Raw genomic sequence first — 24667 nt, forward strand, 5'->3', positions numbered from 1 at the left:
TAAAGTATGCACCGAGTCATCTGAAGATGTGTGTGCTGCATATGTATGCATGTTGGGGTGGTGGTGGTTTAGCGATGGTTGGCGTATTCATTTATCAGAATAAATAGCTCTTGGACTAAATTAAATTTCAGCTGGAATTAAATGATGGGAAGTGGTCTCTGTGTGTGCTACCAGATCGCTGTGGGAGGGCAATATTGCTAAAAGGCTTTTAGAGGATTAATTTAATGTTTTTTTTCTGTTTTTCTTCTCCCTCTCTCCCAGCCACGTTTTCTTTCTTCTTTGTTCCCCATCCAGGTGCTCATAAACCACAGCATTCCTTGTGCGTTGACATTTAGTCGCTAAAAAATGGCAGCAAGCCAACCAACAGGGTGCTGTGTCCAAGGGGTTGGGCTGAGTGATGTGTCTATGTTGTTTACATATCTGGGGGAGGCATTATTGGGGAAAGCAACACACATGTTGTTTCTTTCACTCGGACAAAAAGCGGGTGACATGCTGTGAACGCTGTTTGTGAACATGCTGAGAAACTGAGCAGGTTTGAGCCCTGCAGCAGCCGATATGTGTCCACCAAAACCAATGTTCCTTGTGAAGTGTTATTAAAAGACTCATACGTGCTCATGTATTGTAAATCACCTTTGGAGGCCATAAACTTTACAGAAAGTTTGCAGGGTGAAGGTGCCTTGTCGAATTGATATTTAGTTACTTGATGAAATCCCCCATAATCCAGTCAATAATAATGGGGGCACCAAAAAGGCATTAAAAAAGCTATCAAAAGTAACTATTAACTATCACAAAAAATATATTGAATAATATGCTTTAATTTATATTAAATCACCTCGAGAGTCCACATTTCTAAACACAATGGAAAGATTTGAGTTCTTGATGTAGCAGAGGTTGGCAGTATTCACTCTTGTACAACATTAAACAAATCGGCATGTATGTTCCACAAACATTTATTTACAAGATAATCAAAAATAACTAAACAAACCAAAGAGTGTGTGCGTGCGTGTGCGTGCGCGTGTGCGTGCGTGCGACAGACAGACAGAGACGAGGCAGAATGGCTTATAATGCTTATAATGCCGCTGTGTTTTTAGCCACTTGGTGTGTTTGTCTTATCTGATCACGTGTTCGGTCAGATCATAGAATGTGTGATGCGGGAGTTTTGAGAATCTCGTTGAATGTGTTTGTCTTTATGTTTAAGTGTAGCAGGTTAGCAAAGAGGACGGTTAGTTTGCATTCAAACTGCATGCTGTAGCATTTTATTTACCATACAAATATAAGAGATCTAACTCAATTGGCAAGATGCAGAAGCAATCCAGGCGATTTGAGACTGTACTACAAGTTTCAATTGGATGTAATTGTCTTCTGGGAAAGTTTTATTTTGATCTATTTATCTCATATACAACTTTAACTATAGTTGTTCCACTGAAATAATAATGCAAAAAACATGCTGGCAGGTATTTGAATAAACCATCCTACAAATCTTCCGAATCGGTATACTTTTTCTGCTGCTTCAGAAATGTAAGAGAGATGTTTCTTGCAATTTCAAAAGTTAAAAATGTTGTTTTAAATATGTATAGCATTAGCAGTCAAATGTAACCACAGGATCCATTTTTACGACCTCCTTCCACGATACGCCTCATAACACTAAACAACTGTTGCTGCCTGTGACCCATCACTCAATCAATCATGCAAACAACCCATTCCTCCATTTCACTAATCAATTAATCACGCAACCAATCAGAGATGGTTATCCAGATGCTGATGATGCTCTCACAAAAACATTAGTGCCACTCTCCTCTCACTTTAAATTAGCAAGCAAGAGAGTGACAGTGAAACGATGAATGGTTTCTAGTTTGCTGGGACTTGTTTTGATGACCTATGTTCAGTTAAATTATTGCATTAATGATGCCACGACAGTGATGAATCACTCCTGTTACTATTTCATCAGCTGTGTCAACAATTACACTTTGGAAATGGACTCACAGTGATTATGCAGAACTCTGGCAATATTTGCAAATGTGAAAATACTGTAAGAGGAACATTAGTTTATCCAGTGTCATCTGGCAAATACCAAGGCGTTGGGGTTAATGTAGTGGTAAGATGGGGAAGACAAATACGAAAGAAACTTATCAATCAATTTGACGGCATAGATGAGATCATTTAAATTTTTTTAAATTTAGTTTTAATTAAACCATGTTCTTTATATGAATCCCAACTCCTAGTGTGGTGATCAGTGCAAAATATGTTATAGCCATCCACGTAAATGTGACTGTCTTGAGTTGATCTTTTCAGCTTTGACTCTGATAAAACCATAATGCAAGCATTGGTTGACTTACTGACTCACCGGCACAAGGCTGCTGACATTCATATTGCACAAAACCAATACCGGATATATTTTAGGAAGACAGTAGGAGTTAATTAATCTATTCTCTTTTCGATAGTAGCAGAATTCAACCAGCCTCCACAGCATGGCTCATTGCACATTTTTACTGAATAAAGTCACCATTGTAACCAGGATGAATGGCAAAATAAACATTCAGCTATTGAATTTTCTACAGTGCAAATGTCAATGATCTGCCGAAGCACATTGAACCGTCCATCTCCTGGAGAACACTGAACACATACTAACAAACAACACTCTTTATAACAGACTACGTACGACATACCAATGCAGCTGAAATTGTACAGTTCTATGACTTTTACGTTTCACACAGTCCATGCTTTCTGCTTTACTGCTGTTGTGCTTGGAGAGATAAAGCTATTGTCATTCCATATCTGATCTTCTGGGGTAAATACAAATGGACAAATTACAAACAAGTAAATCCCCTCGTCTTTCGCAGACAATCACTGTAATTGTCGGCACTTGGAAAAGTTTGGATTTAGCACAGTGATTGGTGATAGTCTGTCTCGTCAGTGAGTGGGGAAAAGGTAATCAAAGATAATTGCTGCAAATCATTCTGTTTTAATTGTGCACCTGCATTTCTCAATTGTTGGCTTCACGCTTCTTTCTGCACTATTTCTACGTCAGTGATTTGTGTGTCTGCTTTTTTGTAGTTGTTTTATTTAAAGTGTAGTCAGAGATTGTCTCATTCAAGGACACGTTAACACAATGAACTGCTGTCTAATGAAACAGTTGATGCTGCAAAGATTGACCCTGTAATCACAATTTTGTCTGTTCACACATTACAGCTGCACTGGGAAACTGCATGTCGAGGGTCCAAACAGACAATGAGACAAGGATCAAACTAACAGCACACTTCCAAATATATATTATATTACAGTATTTACAAGTTAGAAAATATTACATAATGAATAATTAATGAATTGGGTTTTATAACATCTCACTTAGGCAGGCTGAGGTGTTCATACATAACAAAAATATTTTGGAGTGCAGCTATACTCTGCCAGATACTCGTAGTTCACATTAAGCTTTCCTGTACAATTAATTGTCTTATCTTGACTAAATGTTGTTAGGCTTACAAATACTGTCATAAAACTCATGCTGCATAAGGTTCAAACATATGATTTGACAATTCTCTATCGTTCTCTGTTCTCTAACACCGATTCAACTCCACTGTCCGATGAGGCATTCGGTGTTACAAATGTAAGCAATATTGTAATTTTACTCATAAAGATTGCCATGTAAATACAGTTTTTTGCTTTCTGAATCTTAATTCTCAGCACAGCACATCTCCATGTGAAGTTCCATGGAAATTAGCATCTCAGAGTTTTAATTTTACATTTTAATTACAGGTTCCAATGTGTAATTTCATGGAGTTGTCATTTTGCAGACATGCTTTGCAGCAACAGATTAAAAGCTTCTTATACAATGTCTGATAATGTCAGCCCTCTGAGGGGAAGTCGACCAGCTGTGTAAATCTCTTTTTTGCTGTGAAAACGTCACCAGTCAAAATAGCTGAAACTTCCGAGCTTGAACTTGAGTTTTTTTCTGAAGGGATTTTGTAAATGTGGCATAATTTTGTAAATTTAACAATAGGCCAAATGGACTGACAAACAGGCAGTGAGCTAAAAACAGTTCAAATCAGTGAACTTTAACCCAAAAAGGCTCTAAAAATTCAAGAGAGATCTTCAAATAACATGAGTATTTTCCCCTCACCAAATTCCCATTACAACTATACAACTATACTTATATACACCTTCTGCACATTGATGTCAGACTTTATTTTCCCTCTGTAATTTAACTATTGTGTTTGTATAACATTTAAATTACATAATGAGCGTGTATGTAAGAGGCAATTACTGCCCTGTTTTCCTGCTGAGAAGTTTAAATACCCATTTCCATAAAACACAGAGAGGAAACAAAAAGTACCCATTAACATTTTATAAGTGGATTTACATTTCCAAACCAAATATTAGAAGCAAGGATCACCAAGAGTTAGGGTTTAAGATTCATTAAAAAAAGAAATGCTTGAAAAATGACTTGTCCAGTAACTGGAGAAAAATGAAAGAAATAAAACTGCTGTTTGGTGGTTGAAGCTTTATGGAATACATAAAAAATGTACTACTGCCCAATGAACCTCTGAGGACTCCTAACAACATCAAAATGTATGTGTTTAGTATTTGTCACTCTATTAAAAATAAGGTTGTGGTTTTATTGTAAATGTCAGAGATCACCCTGCACACCCAGATGCCTGCATCACAGACGCGCTCATCTCTGAGTCTTTGAACTTGCCAAAGCACAGCACATGGTGACTTTTTGCATACACATGGAGATGCCTAGCAAACTGGAAAAGCAGAGGAAGAGGTTTAGAGGTTCAAGCATTTGAAAATTGTATTTGCTATTGAATTTGTACACAATCAAATTTTACCACGCATTTAGGTCACTTAGTTATGACGGATTGTGGGTCATGTGAGAGGCATCAGCAAACAAAACAAAATTTTTTTTTCTGATTACTTTCATGTTGCTATATAATGTTGACCAGTTAATGTATCAATGACTCAACACTTCCTAGAAACACACTTGTAAGAGAAAGTGAATTAGTATGAAGTAGGGGAACAACATTGAAGAAAGGGAGATGAAGACAGAAAGTTAAAGACTTGCCGAAGGGTGGGAGAAAAGGAAAGGAGATGGTGAAAGAGGAGGAATATGATTGCCAAGGTGTATGTGTGAGTGTGTGTGTATCTGTTTTAATTATTAATTTATTTTTGTCCAGCGAGGGAGAAGACCGCAGGATCAGACCTTTGGATTTCTTCCCACCAATTTCTCTGTTCTTTCAAGGGAGCATGAATCTAATTTAGAGCTGGGAGCTTTGCAGCTTCTTCCTTTAATCTTCAACACTTGATGAATACAGGAGAGGGGGAGGGGATGTAAAATAAAAGGGATGGAGGGAATGGGGGAGAGAAGAATAAAAAAAACATAGAAAACACAGAAGGGACTGAGACGCCTGGTATCCTTATTTTTAAGACGCTCAAATTACAATATGTACACAAATAACAGACTGGAGGCACGCATTGTCCCTGCTGCACATATGCACATTATTCCCCCATGTAATCTGAAACCACATGTTATGAAGACCATGACAGGCATATAATAGAAGGAGCGGCACCAACTCGATATCATCTCTGTGATAACCAGTGTCAAATGCGGAGATGTATTTAAGTATAATATCGTGGGAGGGGGAACCATTGGCGAGAGACGGGACTGAGAAGGATGGGGCACGAAATGCCTTCGTTGCAGGCTGTAATGCACCATAGACAAATAGTGGCGTTTTATCGCCTGGAGGAGTAGAAAGAGCTTTTAAATTCATGCTCACTCTCCAGGAGGCAGCAGCGGTGGTGGCCAGTGACTGATGTGCCACAGAGACACAGGACATTGTTGTGCGACTGTGTGCTGCACTGCAAAATATATACACTGCAATAAGAAATCTTACAGTGGCTCCTGAAACTTATTTTTTAATAAAATAAAAACTTGTGGTAATGGAGGCATCCTAAATTTGGGTTTTTGAACATGTGAATTGATAAGAAATAGTAATGATGGAATAGAGGATGAAGGAGATCTGGTTACCTGGCACAGTGGAGTGACACAAAGCCTTCAACAATGCTCCACCCAGGAAATGACTGAATACAGTATTTAGGGATAAAATGGCTTTGGTGAGAGTGGCCACCTTCTTCTAGCTATCCAGTGAGAGGCAACGAGGATTCGGACCACAGACGTTTGGTGCTGTGTGACAACAAGCACAAAGAGTGGCTCCACTTATCCTGTGAAATGTCTCAACATCTACTAGATGGATTGACACGTTTTGCAAAGAGACATTCAGGTTCCCAAAAGGATTCATCCAAATGGCATTGGTGATTCTCTGACTTTTACAGCAGGGCCATTACATGGTTGACATTCATGGTTTTTAGTGAAACGGATTGCCATGACATTTTTCTCAGACATTTGTGTCCCCTTCAGATTAAATTGTAATATCTTTATGATCTCTGACTTATTAACTAGCGCTATCAGAACATCATAATATCAATGGGTTTAATACTTTGGTTTGTGACCAAATTCTTGCAAAACTAATGACATTCCCATTGGCCCCATCCCAGTCTTTTTTTAGCGAATGGTAATATGCTAATGTCCTAAACTAAGATGGAGGACATGGACATGGTAACATTGTGCTTAACATCAGCATGTTAGCAAGACATCTGCTTTAAGCTCAAAGAGTGAGGCTGAAGACTCGTAGTCTTAGTCTTATCATTTACTCATGAATGCACAGGAATAACTGATATTCACAATTTGCATGTGTATCAACATGTCCCTACACACATCCCTGTGCCACACACACACACACACACTTCCCTGTCCAATCCCTCCCTTCCTTATTGTCTGGCTCTGTACTCATTGTAGACATTTGTGGAGGGATGGACGGAAGGATGTCAGGGTAAGAAGGCTATGTAAGTGGTACGGAAACTTCCACACCAGAGCAAAATAGGCTCAGTAGTTAGTTCATTGTTAAAACAAATGGCTGAACTGCAAAAAGTAAATTTAAAATCGTTACATTTCTACCTACAAACATCTATTCAAGACGATATGCCATAATAGCTAGCAGTCAAAAAAGTTAAGCGTTGGCTTGTTTTTTTGTAGCTATGCTTTATGATAACGCTAAATATTTTGCCATCCTATGTATTGGTTACGTTAAGGAATTTGCCAAAATATCAATTAAATAATGAACGTGTTTTCTTTACAGTGTTGTTTCTCATTGAGTGCTTTTATATCCACCCGTATGCTCTTTTTAAATTAGGGCATAAAAATCTTGAGTGAAAACACCGGAAATTCTGAAAAAAAAGTCCAACTATTCCAAAAACTTTGTTACGCTCGGCTGAAGTAGGTGTACAAAGTGCAATGAAAATAGCCGAGGTGAATAAAGCATGACGTACATGAAGCATGTGACTTTAACGTCCATTGAAGCTTCCGCTCCGCTGAAGAGACTACAAATTGCAGCAGGGATTGTCCCCGATTGTTGTAGGACAGAAAATCATTAAGAATGGCACAGACGACAGTTACAGACAGACAGATCCGCAGAGGGAGGGTCAAGTTTAAGGCCCCGGTGGAGACTCTGGACTGAAGCCCCGGCTCAAACCCCCGGCCTCTCCTCAAGCTTTTATGTTTCGCTTGAAAACACTGCTGACCTTACAACACACAGTGGGCCTCTAGTGTGCCTCTCGGCCTGGTGAAGACATGTTTTGACTGCCCCTGTCATAAATGACAAAAAAAACAAAAACACAACACAGTGTCAAGTTTGAGTATTAAAGTCCAAAGGATATCCTCGGAAGCAAGGCCATAGCTCAGTGATTTAAGCATGGTGATAACACTATCGGGGTTGGAAGTTCATTTGAAACTGCAGTAACATTATTAAGCAACAACTCTGGAAAATAATTACAAAACTACCCTAGAGACTGAGAGACTCTAGGGTACTAATACTGACTGACCAAATTTTGTACTCAAGTATTCCATTTTTAAAGGAACAAAACATCTTCTAAAAGCTAGAGCTAGAGTCACCACACAGTAAAGTTTAGCCCCTGGCTTCTGTTATTTCCTCAGTGCAACGTGCCAGGGTTCACTCTCATTTAAAAAAAAAATAAAAAATCATTACTGAGTTTGCCATTCAATACGTCACTGTGTGAACTTTATATCCCTTTATTAACCTCACATGTTTTCAATTACATCTAACCCTTTATTGGGATGAAGTGGAATGTTTAATGTCATCGAAGAATCCTTTGATGAGCCGTTGACTTTTTCTCTAGCGCCATCATAAGGTTGATATTTGTGGTTTTGAGTGAAATGTAAAGACTGCCATCACATTTGGTGCAGACATTCATGTCGCCCCTCAACCTATGGTAGTCCCGACAGTATAGGACCATATACCTGTACCACGAATGACATTCTCATCTATTTCAGCTGTACTTTATGTTTAATACTAATTAGCAAATGTTAGAGATGCTACCACAGCTGTTGACTCATAGTCTTAATTATTTTTCTACAAAATAAAACAAACAAAAGAATGTGCCGAAAATGTAATCTCACATTCGAGACATCCTGTCCTTGTTTTGAATCTTACATTGTTTTAGGATCAAAAACAATCCATTATTATTTTTTTTTTTTTAAATGCGCATGCCATATGTAATCCTCTAACTGACTTCTGTATCACTTGACGGGTTTTGTCTTCAAAAATCTTCACTCTCCATCCGGCCACTTGTCTGCCCACCTCCAACCACACACACAACTTTTCTTCAAAACAATATGGCAGCCGTAGTGAATGCCTGAGGTTGGCCTAACTTACAGATGATTAATTAATTGGACAAGCATGCCAGATGTGATCAGGTCAGCCATGATCTCTGTATAACATGTAAATGAGCCTCTGGATTGGCCATGCACCTAGCCTGTCAAAACGTTGGCATGTGCTGGTGCACCTTGGAGGGATGCTCAACCTGTTCATGGTAACCACTGTTGACATCACCCACTGCCACATTCCCTTTATAAATATTACATGAACCACGGCTGGACGGCTGATATTTGCAAGATATATTGTCCCTCATTGCTGAGGGGTATTCTCCAGATGCCAAATATATTTCATTTGAACAGATGGAAATTGCAAAGGAGAGATGGAGCGAGTGTATGAGGGGAAATGAAGAGAAAGGGGCAGGAAGAGAAAGATGATGGAGGGAGGGGAACGTGTTTATGCATGTTTATGTGTGTGTGTGTGTGTGTGTGTGTGTGTGTGTGTGTGTGTGTGTGTCTGTGTAAAATAGATCAGAAATATCTGTAAACAAATGTGAAGTGGAGGTTGCCCACTGGCTTCAAAAAAACACCTTGTCAGTGTTGTGGGCTTACGATGTGGACCAAACACTTCTATTTCTTCTTCTCATACTCTAATAAATTGAAAGAGATGGAATTAAGATAGAGTATTTTGTCCAGTCTTATGTAATTTGTTCATACTGTATTTTAATACAGCAACAATTGCATTTCATTGGAGAATGTAATATCTTACTCCACTAGTTTGTCTTAAACACTATCGCAACTAAGTGTTGCAGTTTTCTTCAGTGGCATATCAAAAGCAATATACCACAATTCCGGCAATGTCTCGTGTTACTGTACACAGTGTGACCAGTGCTGTACTGTTAATACCAAGTATATATCCGTGGCCCAACAGGTCAGTTTGAGCAGGCCAGGTCAGACAGGGAGCACTATTTATCTGTTCACACTATGGTCTGTGAATGCGAGGCTTTAACTATTTCTCTCCTTGGCTCCAGGTTTGGGTGTGCAGCAGGACTGATCTAAAAGGAGGAAGCAGTTTTATTTTTCTGGCCAAGTTCCAAAGGATGACATAAGATTCCCTGTCCTCCAATAATGACAGACAGGTTGGGACAGGGAAAGAAAGGAGCTGAGTCACGGAGTTTGTGTCAGTTAACAGCACTCGCAGCAATGGCATTTCGTTCAAACACTGATTAGAGATAATGGTTTGTCTAGTCTCGGCTTTGAGGAATCAAAGACATGTGATGCCAAAAAGCACACAAAAAATAGATACAGGTACAATATGTACAAAGGTATATTTCATGTACTCTTGCAAATACATTTTACAGGATTTAATCTATAAATTGCAGAGAGTCTGAGTGTAAAGAAAAAAGTGTTTATTAACAAGCCACACTGAGCTTTAATAAACGTTATGTACCATAAAGCTTTTACATTTGTTAAACAATGTTTAGGGGCAAGTGATATTTAGAATTCGTTTAGAATTTCAATCAGTTCCAGCTGTGCGATTCCAGTTTTGGAAATTTAAAGTTTACAGTTTTAAGTTTTTGTTTTGTTTGTTGTATTTTAAGTGAGTTCTATTTCGATTTTAACTTTGTTTGACGGATCTAAAATATACCAATTTTTTGTTTGCTTGTTCAAAACTAGCATGGCATCTTAAAAGTATGGGTAAGACAACTGGAAATCAGAGTCATATCAGAAGTTAAGGCAAATGGAGTAACATCAACATGTTTTATCAACCTTCTGATAGCAAATCATATCGTTGCTGTAAAAGCATATAGCGTGTCGGATGCGTTCGCCTGTCGCGCTCCCAGGGTTACCCAAAGTGACAGCCTACATAATAGGATATCGCCATCTTGGGTCCCATCCAAACACAATCCTCCTTCTATTCCTGCTGCCCATCTCTGCATCTCCCTCCATCCAAAAATCCATAACGCTTCAAAGTAAGCAGGCAAACATAACAATATATCTTTATGAAAGAGATATATGCTGGCCGTGTGTCAGTGCAATCATGCTGCAGGGCCTGCGGTCAAAGGTTTTTACACATTATATTAACAAACCTGCTTAGTAATGTAAAAAGAAAAAAGAGACACGGGGGAAAATCCCAAAGGTACCTTGTATAATTCAATCTGTATTAGAGGCTTGTGTGTGATTCATAAGCAGAACCAGCTCAGATGTAGTCAAAGGAAAGGTGTCATTAGAATGTTAGAAGGGGGATGAATCTCAGAGGAGCTAATTTAAAAACACATGCAGGTGATAGAATAGTATTGTGTGTTATTCGTCTCTCTCACTTGAACACAATGCAGGAACGTAATCCAACAGATTGATTGAGGAAATTTCCAGCTACAATTTATGGATGCCAGAAAAGAGGGATGAGTCGAGATCGTTTGGGGTGTTGTTCCAGGAATAATGACACAGGTGGATGTCGACGTAAATCACTTGGCAATGGAGTCTGGCTGCCGCCTCACCTCTCTGCTTGATTTTTACAGACAAAAGGAGATTTACGTGCCGTATTCCCAACAGCTGAGGATGGCTTTTCTCATGCTTGCTGCAATTTATTCAAATTAACAGAAGAGCAATGATGATATTCTAACATTGTCAGTTGTCATTTCAGCTGTAATAGAGAAAAAAGGCTTAAAAGCTGCGTGGGTGTGTGGTGCATATATATATATCAACAGAATACTTAAAGAGATAAGACAATGTAGAATTCTTACTTGGGCTTAGAGCAGCAAAGCAGTATGTGTTACATAAATAAGCAATTTAACATTAATTTAATTGTTGTGTTTTTGCTGGCCTCCAGTGATTTAAATGATCCCCTTGCTCCGTTGATGCAAGGTACACCATGACATCACTGTTGGCTGTTACTTCTAACCACACCCAGTTTAAGTTTTGTTTCAGACTGTTTAAATCCTATTCTTATGTGCCCTTTTGTATAGCCTTGTTTCTCTTTTATATATTGTGTTAATGGCTTTGTTATGTCTTACAATGTCTTAAAATTGTCATTGTTTGACCACTCCTTTTTTGTTTTTAGTCTGAGTAGATTATCTTTGATTTAAATGATGGCCAAAACTATATATAGTATCGTTTTGTCTTCCATTTTGTGTGACTGTCTGAGTAATGACATTAGAACACAGCATTAGCAGTGAGGAAATTGTTCTGGGCTTTGATTCTCCCAATATGAATTATCTCATATTTGTGAGTTTAATCTCCTATCGTGCTTTGCGGCCACGTGAAAACACTATCTGTTATTGAGCAGATATGACTTGTTTTGTTGACAGAGTGAAAACTTAAGAGCCATTACCAAGAAGCCATTTACTTGATATTGCCTGGTAATCACATTGATACTTTGAATACAAGAGGTGCTTCAGTCATAATGGCCAAATATAAATCCTTCATTACACGCAATCTATCAGCGATGTGCTCTCCCTTCGGTGTTGGTTCTCTTTAATAACAGATATCCTTCTTTTTTCATCTGAGGCAGTCAGGCTCTGTAGCCTCTCCGTGACACCAGTACAACGTTAATACCTTCCTTGTATTGCAGAGGAAAACTGCATCTATGCTGAAATGAAGTCTACACAATGTGGCGTCCAAACACACAACACACACACACACACAAACACACAATTCCCTTTGCCTGCCTTGCAAAAAAGCATTTCCTGTTGCTTAATAAACACACATAGATGCACGGTTATTCATGGCATTTGGGGAGCTGCCGACATTCGGGTGTTCAGAGCAGATAAGCCCTGTACCGTCTGTGGCTTGTTTCCCTAACCCCCCCCCCCCCCCCCCCCTTTCTTCTCCTCAGTCTCTTCTCTAGGGTACTGTCTGGAGGCAGGCCTCGGCTACAAGGCCCAACGGAGTCACAAATAGGAGCGATGAATACCTAAATATCTGGAGGAAATAGCAGACAAGAGCGGACAATGTGAATCCTGGATTGCCAGCAAAGGGGATGAAGGAGCCTGGGGAGATTCCTATCACTCTGGCACATGTAGAAAGAGAGTGAGGGAGGGAAAGTGAGATTGTCCACATGTTACAGTGTAAGCCCAGGTTGAGGGATCAGCTGTTTGTACAGACAGGGCTTTCATTAGTCGCTGCTTAGTCATACTGTATTTACAGTGCCATGTAACTCCTAATGCACAGGAACACCATGCAAAGGAAGTAACACAACAGGCAGCAACAGGCACTAGGTTGGCGGCTGCCGTGGCCACAATCTCATATCCCAGGGAGATAGCTTGGTGAGGTGTGATCATACGGTGTTGCATGATGCTCAAAAGCAGCTCTGTGAAAGCCTCAGTAATTACAGTGAAGGCTGTGTGAGTGGGAAGCCACCGTGTCTGCAGGAAAAGAAAAAAAAACTTTAGCCCATCTTTAGGAGAAGCATGAAAGGGACGAACGGAAGGGGAGCATCTGAGGAACCTCAATGTGTAGAAAATAAATAGTGTTGTGGTTTTTCTGTGGATATTCATAACTCTTTTCATCAAATACAAAAACAAAAAACAAATTTTATTTAAATTCTAATACTAAAAATATTACTCAACGGAGCTTTATATGTATGGGAAAGATGTCATTTGATTGGTCATGACTGAATACAGACACAAATAATAAATTGCTATTGTTTCAATAAATACAATATTTGTAATGGACTCTTGGTACCAAATGACCTCAACGAAATCCAAATGAAAACAAGTCAAATGTGTCCTACCTGCATTTGGAAACTACAATGCTAACAATTTTTTGTCTGTTACAGAAAATGTCTTTCAACCTTTTTTTGACACCCCATTCTGTTTAGAACTGAAAATATCATAGTGATGGTTGTTGGGACTTCACCATGTGGGGGAAACAGAGAGAGAGGCCTACATGTAAAAGTAAAAGCCTGAACTGTGAAACCGCGCCAAACCGCCCATCAGGTGATACAAATCTCAACTGAGTGTGAGATTTGATTTAACAACACTGGTGTCTCATTGGACAAAACCCACGGGAACCCCAGGGAGACCCTGTGACACGGCCATGACGTCACTAAGGCTATAAACATCTTTAAAGACAAAAGAAACACATGGAGATCGCTACGAAGCCATCTCAAGTAAGAGGCTATGTCTGGGCAGAGATCGGTCATAATGTGTTTTTGCAACCTTGTCTGTTTGTTTAAATTGAATCACTGTTGCCGTTTTAAAATGTGAAATAACTTGTAAAGTATGCAGCAGCCAGGACTGGATGACTGATAAAACAGCATGAAGAAAAGAGGAATTATTCTTCTTTCTCTGATGAAATTATATTTCTATATATTATTAATAACATATTGTTGTAATGGATAAATTCCTAAATTAATTAGAGAAAATTACACTACATTTTTCAAAGACTCTTCCTGTAAATTGCCAAAAAACAGTCTCTACAGTAGATATGCATTTTATTGTGGGTCAAGGAGAAAGGCACAGAACTACTAATTACTCTCTAATAAGGCGCACTGAATGAAAACATCAACTTAATGCATAAAATATGAATTTAACACTCCTAACCGTTACTCCATCCAGCTTCAGTGACAACTGCTCTGTTTATTGACTGGAAGATGAGTTTTGTGTCAGATATCTGCAATGTAGATTTCTCAGAGGTGTAGGAAATTTGGGTTTAGAAGTGTTTTAAGAAATTATAATAGAAGTGTTTAATGATTCATAATTAAGAAATCATAATTAGAAGTGTTTTGGAATACATAATTAGAAGATTCATAATTGTAAGTGTTTTAGAATACATAATTAGAAGATTCATAATTGTAAGTGTTTTAGAATTTGTAGTTAGAAGTGTTTTGTAGTTAGAAGTGTATCTTAGTAGAATTTGTAGCACCTTTATATTTGTTTGTGAAACTTGTGAAGGTTTTTGCCAAAAGTTGCAAATCCTTATCTTTATATAGAATGTTTACCATAGAAGTGTTAAGCCATAAAAGACAGTCATTGAATGTATTAAACTGTGAAGAATAGCCAAGGGAAAGTCAGATTTCTAGACAGACATTTGCAGGTTGTGCCCGCGCGAGGGTTTTCGGAAGCCTGACGCCAGGAGGAGGCAACCGAAATTAGCCAATAGGAATTAAGATGGACAAAAGGGGGGGATTTCAAACTGTAAGAGGAAGTGCTGGAAAGGAATTCGCTCTCTTCTTGCTCGGCTCTCAGCGTGGAAGCATCTGTGTTTTCAGGCTGAGTCGCGAGTGAATAGCTTTTCCGCGCGGATCATATTATTATATATTCTGTTAGTAGTGTACTTCATTCTGTAATTGTATTAGCTTCAGTAGGATTAAATACTTTTTAATTGTTAACCAGTTTATGGTAGATTTATTAAGAAGCAACTCTACTGTAAAACAGTGGAGCGTGCTCTCCGGCCTTCTCTCGGTGGGGAAGATTTCAGCCTCCACAGAGGCAGAGACAATCATGAGGCAGAAAACCTAAACCAGAATAGGTTGTGGTTAACTGAGTTAAAGGCAAAGATTATTACCTTGTATCACAATTATCATCATAAAGATCACATTTATTTAGTTAAAAACATTATTTAAAAAATATTTTCCAACATATCCTGCTTGAATTGTGCCTACGCATTTACTAAATTGTTAAAAATAAGTGCTATGTTTGCCTACTTAAACACTGTAGGTAGTTTTCTACATGGAAGTTACATTTTAAAATACAAGAAATAAAGAGATATATATTGTGATATGCTGTGAAGAATAATTGTGACTACACTGTACATGTTTAAATATGACCTGCAATAACTGTGTAATTCATAGACAATAGAGCTTTAAGAAACTAAAGTCTTAACTTTGCATCAACAATTGTGTTCATGTGTAATTGACAAGCTTGCCAATGGAGCTGTAGCTTAGCATGGGATGGGCAAGATATATTATTTCACTGGATTTTAGATGAGATGCATGTTCTAGGGGGAATGGGAAAGGGCAAATGAAGCATGTATTTCAACTATGTTTTTATTCTAAAATCATCTGGTGGCTTCAACAGCACACACATGTTACTGTTACATTAAGTATAAGCATCATAAACCTGATGAAGTAACATGTCTGTCTCCCTCTGCCAAACACACATATATGCATTCAAAAGCACAACATGCTGACCTACAGTGATTATATTCTCAAACACGTTGTTGCATTGAATCCATTAAGCACATTCTAATGTAAATCTGGTTCCATTTCTAATGTGCATCCATGCTTCATCAGCGTCACACACATTCTAGTGAACACAACCTACACGTCATGTGCTGAGGTGTTCAGGCCTACTACAGTGTATATAGCTGTGCACCTTGGCTTACCAGCCACTGTTGCCTGGCAACGCATTTGTAGGTGTGTGTGTGTTATGTCTTCAGGTCATTTGCATTTTTTACCTGGACTTCTTTATGTTATTTCCATAAATACAAGGAACACACCTACTGTAGAATATACTTTTTTACAAAAAATTATAATATAATAATTTTTTTTATTTTGTAATTCAAAATGTTTAACACATGACGGAAGATGTATGAATACATATAGATACATTTGAAAATAACATGATTTCATATGAAGTAGGATTCTTAAAAATAATAAATAAATGAAAAATCTTTAGACCGACACAAAAATAATCCTTCTCAATCATCACTTATGACTCACTAGAAGAGTGAGGTGATGTTGTATCTGCAGAGACCCTGCCCTCTGCCTGTATTTACTCTTTTCTTTTCATTTTGATGTGTTCCGGATGTTCTTTGTGTGTTTCTCCGTTCCTCGCTCTGCCTCGAGCTGTCACTCTTCCGCCTCTTGTACCCGGGGCTCTGTTCTGCCCTGGCTGACACTGTAATCGATGGCGTCTGAGTAGGAATCTCGAGAAGCTCTGCTAAATTCTCCTCTTCGGACACAAATACTATGCCTGTTGGTTTGGTGGACTGAAGATTGCTGAACTCACTGGCTAGTGCCGTTGAGCCGGGGAGGAGGAGCCTACTTTGAATGGCGTGTTTCACTAACTTATTATTTGTAAAGGGGAATGTAAATTATACAAACTGAGAGACACATATATAGTGTAGATATGCAGAAAATTACAGCAGTAAATCAGCAATATTAATCAAATTTTATAAATGCAATGAAAGAGAATTATTTAACGACCCAGAATTCTATCCCTTTCTGATTTTCCACAATACTATGCTACAAACAGCCTCCTTGGATTTTGAAAAATTAAGGTGGAAATGTACAAAAAAGTGAAAAAATCTGACAAATAGCTACCTTTTTATGCCTGTCTGTGTGTACCTGAGCACTCATTTGTGTGCTCTTTTTAAAATCATAAAACACCACGTTTGCATACAGTCAGCAGGAGCAGTAGTGTAAAAAAGTGTGTGTGTGTAAGTAAGTAAAATGTATTTATAAAACGCTTTTCACAGACATTAGTCACAAAGTGCTGAACATGAGACATCTGATTTTAGTGTGGGATTAACTGGGCACTTAACAGTTATCCTATCCTGCTAACGCAGGTACAAGTCACCTGTGAGCTGTGAATACATTTCATATTTGTGATGAGTGATGTAATTTTCTTAAATTCTTTTGTCAGTGACAGTAAGTTCATCAATAGCAATATGTGTATGTTTGGCTCACGTACACTGAGGATCTTTGATGGACTCATCGCTTGTTGTTGATCTTTTTGTGCAACTCAAGTGTACTGTGTTGAGATGTTAAATTGGTAAAATCCATGGACAGCACTGTTACCTACTCCAAGTCTCTCCATCAGTGCATCGAGGTCACCCCACCCCTCAGGCTAACTGTCTGGGTTGGTTCTGTTAAATATTTTACCGTCAGGGAACACACAACACATGCTCTGCATTTTACCAATGTTAGCTTGGTACATTACCAAGTAATCATTATTTCATGGCACTATCTCTATGTATTTGCAACATCTATAGCATAAATCGAAGTCTAAGGATGCTTAATTCAGCCTAAAGTAACCTCTTAAAGAAAAACAATATCCTTTTTTAAAGATTATTTTGCCCCCAATTGACAGGTGACAGTCAGAAGTGACAGTTAACACAGGGAGGGAGAGAAAGGGGACAACATGCAACAAAGATCCATGGCAAGAAATAAAGGATGGCTACACAGCATACGTCCCATACTGCTGAGCCACCACGTTGGTTACAGAAATTGACACGCCTTCTATATTGGTCTCAGGAACCAAGAATGTATAACACTGGTTGGTACAATAGATTTCCACAGGCCCTCTACTGTGAATGGTATTTGACAGTATGACCTAAACCAAATGTGCCATTTGACACCGTGGGTCTTAAATGCGTTTCTAAATATTGGTTTTAAATAAAATCATGAGAAAAGAAAATTGTCTGGCGAAAGAAATTTACAAAAATTGCAGTTATTGTAATTCACTTGCCACATACAGCAGGAAGGTCTTGGGCAACCCACACACCAAGGAAGTGAAACCGATGTCAACTACACAAAAAGGGTAAACAATACAACAATGGTGGCAACATAATTATGTGCATCACACTTATGGTCCCACTTTAGAGAACATCTTGTGCCAATTTTACCATATGCAATGCTTTATTTAAAAGATAAATTGATTTAGACTAACAAATGTAGTCTTTTGATCTGGTATCAAGCATGTTCTGACAACCGTCATCATTTTAGTTGGGGCAGTTTAATGAATAGTCTCCACTAAAGCACTGGGAACAACACAGTGGGTGTTGTGCTACTAATGCACGATGGAGGGATTTTTACAATGGCCGCTGTTGTAAAACAAACAAGGGGCATGTGCAAAAAGCCCCCCTTCCTGCTTTTGATGGATTGAAAGGCATTACATGGTGCTAAGCTCTGCATATATGCCTGTGGAGACATAAACAATCCAGGAGCCTGTCCAATATTTCAGAAAGCGAGCACCTGGCTGGAGAAGGCGCCTGGGGGGATAAACTCATACCCACAATCCACATACATAGCACAGAGACCTCACCATCACACAACTCCAAACAATATAGCATCCCCTTTGTTGTCGACTGATTACTGTTGGGATTTGCCTTCTTATTCTGGATCAGCTGGCAGTGCAGCTAATGGAGGAAATACATGCGGACGAGTTGGACAACTGACTGACATTCTCCTCAGACCTGACAAAACTGCTTTGTCCCCTCGCCTTTACACTCGCAAGCAGTGATGGAGGTATCGGTCCAGCTTGTGCTTTACTTAGAACAGAGTCTTTTGTTTCATCCAGGTCCAGACAACACAAGTAATTTAGTCCAGCTCTGCAGCATTTGCATTGCAGGAGGGGAAACAGTTATTTTACAATGGTGGCGACAGACTATTTAAGCTTCCTTAACCAGAAGGAACACAATGACGCACAGTCCTCAATAATACATTGCAGTGTGGGGGGTGGATGCATGTGTGTGAGTATGTGCATGTGTGAATGACAGAGTGCAGAACATCATTCACAGACTGCTTATGTAGCGGCACGTCCTCGCAGCATTGGGTTAAATTGTATGGAAGATACAGATGAAGTGAACCCAGAGGAGCATTACTCCTGTCATGTCCCAATCAATAATTGAACCATCTTTTATTATTCTCTTTTCTACCTCACTAGCTCTGTGTTTAGGATTGTAGGCTCGTTCAGACGTTTAATCGTTCAAGTCTCCATCACCAACAAAACAATGAATTTAAGAGTCGAGCAAACATAACATCTATTGCGATTTCGAGGAAGGATTTAATTCCAGCTCGATAAACATATAGATTGTTTTTGAAAAGAGAGGGAAAAATAAAGACATAAACAGAAAGGCTGATTATTGTTTATTGAAATTTCTTGGTAATGTTTATTATAATAATTATTATTTTTGGTATCAGTATTATTAGTATTATTTCACAGACTTTGGGCTTTTGGACATATCCCAGCTGACAGCAACATAACCATTATGTTTTTAATCTTCGGATGTGGAAAATGAGATAATGAAATTTCCATTGAATGCTGAGACAAGAAACACAGAACCATACATCTCAGATATATGAGGAACAAATTGTTATTTCAAAGGTTCAACTCAACCAAATTCCCCTCTGCAAAGTCTTGCTGCTTTATTCTTCCATCTGTCATTAACTCCTAATTGCTAGTTGATCTTACAAGCACTAGCTAATTGAAGGAAATTAACCCTTCCCATCAAATCAATCTGAAGTCTTCAAGGACCACTAATTTCACACTCGATAAGAAAAAAAGTGAATCTTTATTACTTCATCCTCAGAAATCTGTTGTTTTTATTTCCCCTCTTTTTATGTGTTGTGTATCTTGACAGATTGTGCTGTTTACGATTTAGTGGTAGATTTATTTTCATCAAATCTTGTTTTCCCAATTAGTGACGCTTTATCAGGACCCTTGGCGTCACTTGATAGCGCGCTGGGTTGTCCAGCGTATCAAACTATGCCGCTTCACTACAGTCACAGGAAATGCCTAATCAAAGTTATGAAGTCAAACAAAGCCACGAAGTTAGGTTTAGGAAAAACAACATGGTTGGCCTTAAAACAAGTACGTAAACTAAGTAAAATGTAGAACACATACCTTTAAAATAATCCATCAACCTCCCCTCCCTACCACCCTAAGCTGTTTTCTTTCAGTCTTTATACTACGTCATCACACCCCTGGAGCAATTTATCTAAGTGTCTAAAAATGACGCAGTTGGGTTTACATTTTTGCTATACAGACGCTAAAGGTTTGGTTCATTGTGATCGCTCTCAACAGCCTGTAGCAACAGCCTGCTGTTTTTCAGTGATGAACATAGTGGAGCATGTAGCAACTGCTTAGCAGATATTTCCCTCAGTAGTTGGTGGAAATCAAAACAGAGCTAAAATGAGAAGGAATATTTGACTTTGGTCAGGTGTCCAGAAACGTGACTCAAGAATGCAAATGATTCTTACGTCTGATGAATGTGTAAACAGATAATTGTTTGCTATTATCTTTATATGGTAAAAACATATATGTTGTGATTTTAGCTTGTTTCACTGTCCTGAAGGGGCAACAAATAACTGCAGACTTACAGTGAGATATTTAAAGAAGTCTGTAATACCTTGTAACTTAAGTTATCATATCAATCATTGCAACAAAATATTCATACCAGGAGATATAGCTAAATATTATTAGTCATTATGTATCATACGTAAATTGATGTTATCAGGCTTACCACTGGAGCCCTATGGCACAAAATCACACCACAAGCACATTTGAATTATATTATTGTGGTTACATAAAATCCTATTCTCGATTGGACTTCCTCTGCAATTATGAATGTTGATGTAAGAGCTCAACAGCCTAAATTGCGAGTCCGTACAGTATGTGGTGAGAATGAAAGGGATCTATTTAAAATGAAACTCACTTTAAACTGAAGTCCTTCATACCTTCATGTGAAGATGATCAAAGAATCTCACCATGCATGTAACAAGTCATTATAATGTCACTGTCTCTAAGACTGTCAACTGTGTCTTTAAATTGCAGCAGTTAATGACAACCCATCACAATATTTGCCTCTTTTTGTCACTGAGTGTAGATTTCAAATACCTCTTAATGATCTGAATGATATGAGATCCTGGATATGAATGGCATCCAAGATCACAGCAGCTCGTTCTCAGCTTTTTCTTTGTCTTATGATCATCAGATGCATGCATGCACAGACATGTCAAACAATCTCAGATTTGATTATCCACAGGTTAAGCCAGAGCTGGGCGAACCCAAGAGACTCAATGAACTCATCCACAGAATTATGACAAAACCTCAGAAAAGAAAAGAGAACTTAATTAGAGTTGTGAGGAAAAGATGCTAAGATATGAGAGATGGGTATTTAAGATGAAGGGGGTGGGGAGGCGATAGTGGGAGTTAGTGCACGCATGCATCCACTTCATTAACCGTATGTAGATCGGAATTTCAGACAGACTAAACCAGGCTTTAAATCTGCACCAATCAATGCCCTCCTTCCAATCTCCTCCAAAAGGCATTGTCTGATAACACAGCTGTGACTGACAAAGACATCAATAGAGAGATTCCTAGTCAATGTCCATCAAATCACATCACATTGCTTATTTGAATGGCTCTCTAATTTTAAGAAAATCAGTGATGTCAGCCTGTTCAAGGGGAATGTTGAAGCTGTGAATAAACGGTTGGATTTAGATCGCTGCACGCGAAGAAGGACCCCTGCTACAACATGGCAGGCCATCACTACTGTTCTGGGATGCCTCTCACACTCTCCCCTCCAGCTTTTCGACACAGCATGCCAAGCTTGATGACCTTGAGGCTGGTAAGGGACCAGGGTGCCAGGTGACGAGGCTGGTTTGCCAGGTTTTAAACATGCCCCGATCACAGCAATACCTGGCAGACAAGTGGCAGCCCTCACCAGCGCCGCACACACACTCTGATAGTCATTACCTGAATTTAAACCAAACTGGAGGCTGTGTACTGGTCTCAACCCCCTACGAAACCCCAACTAATTAGTCCCCTTACGATTTCCGAGCATGCTGAGCATTTGCCAGTACACTGTCATCGTCATAAATAAATGAAAAGATGAATAGATAAGAGTCATTATGCCACACTGACAGGAAGCCTTGCACTGTGGCTGACATGTTGCATAACCAGAAAGGATATGGAAATGTCCCAGCAGTGGAACGTAACACAGACCTTTTGGAAGGTCATTCTTGAGGGGAAAAGGATTATTTCACCAAAATTACACATCTATTTATTTCATGTGGGCTTTGGAATCATTATTTCCAGCAAGGGGGCAGACTGCATACAGCATGCCTATAATTCCATTGTCATCACGTCAATAAAAAACTAAATGGAAAAACAAAAACTCATCTTTATGCTGCAGTGCAAAGAATACAGTACAATGCTATTCTATTGTTACTGTGTCAACAGTTTGTGTTTATGATACTAGAAAAACATTCAGCACATTTACTGCTATCATTAGCTATGAAAAGTCAGTCCAATCGGTCCAGTAACAACAAAAACATTTGACATTATTTAGTAGTGAAAGCACAAAGACAATTGAACCATTCTGGATGATCGATCTGGAGGCACTGATAAATATGAGCGGAGGAAAATTGTTGAAAATACAAACCCACTGAATGAAAAGCAACTGTATACATATATGGGGACTTATATGACAGAACCAAATCATGTCATGCAGTTATCAAGTAGCAAAAAAAATATAGAAAAGGCTGTAAATTGGATTAAAGTCTACAAGATATAATGTTCTATAACACCTGATGCAGTGTTGACTGTGTACTACTACAATACTAATTCAAACAGAATATTTGATTTAATTTGGTTTGTATAGACATAGGAAACAAAACTAAGGGTAAGGAAAAACACCATAGTTTGGCCTAAAATATGTATGCCCCATGACACACCGTCGTCAAAAAGAATCACTCACAATTTCCGGTCCTCTGTTTATAAGTCTGTGTTTGTTGGTCCCATCCGCCATCACACTCCAGTGAGACCAGGTTGTTAATAGTATATTAGGCTGTTGATAGTATATTCAGGGTCAGTAGCCCCAAAAGTGTTAGGTTAAAAGGTTCCCCATGGTGCAATATGTGACTTTGTAAACATGAAATGTAACTGATTGTATCTGAAGCAAAATGTGACAAAAGGTGTTTAACGCCGTGGCAGTTGTTGCTCAATAGCCCTGCACTGGACGAGTTGGGCAAACTGAATGGACCTGACAAAGGGACATACAGTCACATGACCAACATTCTGGTGGATGTTTTCTAAAAGTGTGATTTTAAGCTTCAAAATGACCACCTCTTATGTTGTATTGTTTCTTGGGTTTGGAAATTGTGTAAGTTGCTTTGACCGTGACATTAATCCTAGCTGAAATGCTGGGTGATGACCAAAGCTTAGGGCAACAGGGTTCAGTGGCTTTCCACCTTTAGTAGGTGAGCTGTTAGTAGGGTTGAGAGGCATTGAGGGTAAATAGGTCATGGCAGAGAAACACTGATCTGGTTAGAAGCAGTGAGGGGAGAGGAATAGGTATCGCATGCTGCATTTGTTGAGAAAGGACACAGAAGCCAGAAAGCTTGGGGATTTCGGTGAGCGAACAAGGGCAAGAAAAGAACAATGGAGATGTCCGAAGGCAACCTGATGTGGTTGTAAAATATATTGTGTGTGTGTTTATGTTTGCACTTACATTCCTATCTAATGCTGCATTGATGATTTTAATGTGTAGAATTCTGTTGGTCCCAGTGTGGATTGTACAGAATGATACTACTTGAAATAAACATTCATGTTCATTTTGAAAGTCACACTACAATTGTTGGATTTGTTTCTCAATTATTATAGAGAAAGCAAAAAAAAGGCTTTTAAATCTTTAAAGATCCTTATATGCTGCTCTTTCTGAGACTATGCATTTCACAGGACAGGAAGGCGCAACAAAACAGCTGCAACAACAACATAGCCCAAAAAAGCCAGGCCAGCACGCTGACATCTATAAAAAGGTTAGCTAAAATGAATATACCATTATTGAGAGCCATACAGTAAGTGGGTGTAAAGTTAACATTACTTTCAGATGCAAGTTTGGAAAAAGTGCATGATTAATGTGATAATGCAAATTTACTCCCTCTTAAAAATCTGGTTACAGTCTGGTGGAAATGTTTTTTTGAACACGCCTTAACACATGAACTATAACCTGCAATTTGGAACTATCTGAAAACAACTAGAAGTTAAGGAATACCTTCCTTCTTGCTTCTCTACAATGCTTTCAGTTTGAGACAAGATAATATTTCCAACAATATGAAATATTTTGATGCATTCTCAAAAGATTTTGACTTTGCAATTCAAAGCAGGTTGCTTCTAGAATGTTCTTGACTGAGGTGTAGTTTTCTTTACCAGTTGCAGTGCTACGGTTTTGCAGTTTTTCCAATTTGTTCCTAATGGGCAGCCGTCATAGCTA

This window comes from Anarhichas minor, unplaced genomic scaffold, assembly GCF_050575085.1.
Source record: "Anarhichas minor isolate MPS153535 unplaced genomic scaffold, ASM5057508v1 ptg000010l, whole genome shotgun sequence".
NCBI classification, from domain to species: domain Eukaryota; kingdom Metazoa; phylum Chordata; class Actinopteri; order Perciformes; family Anarhichadidae; genus Anarhichas; species Anarhichas minor.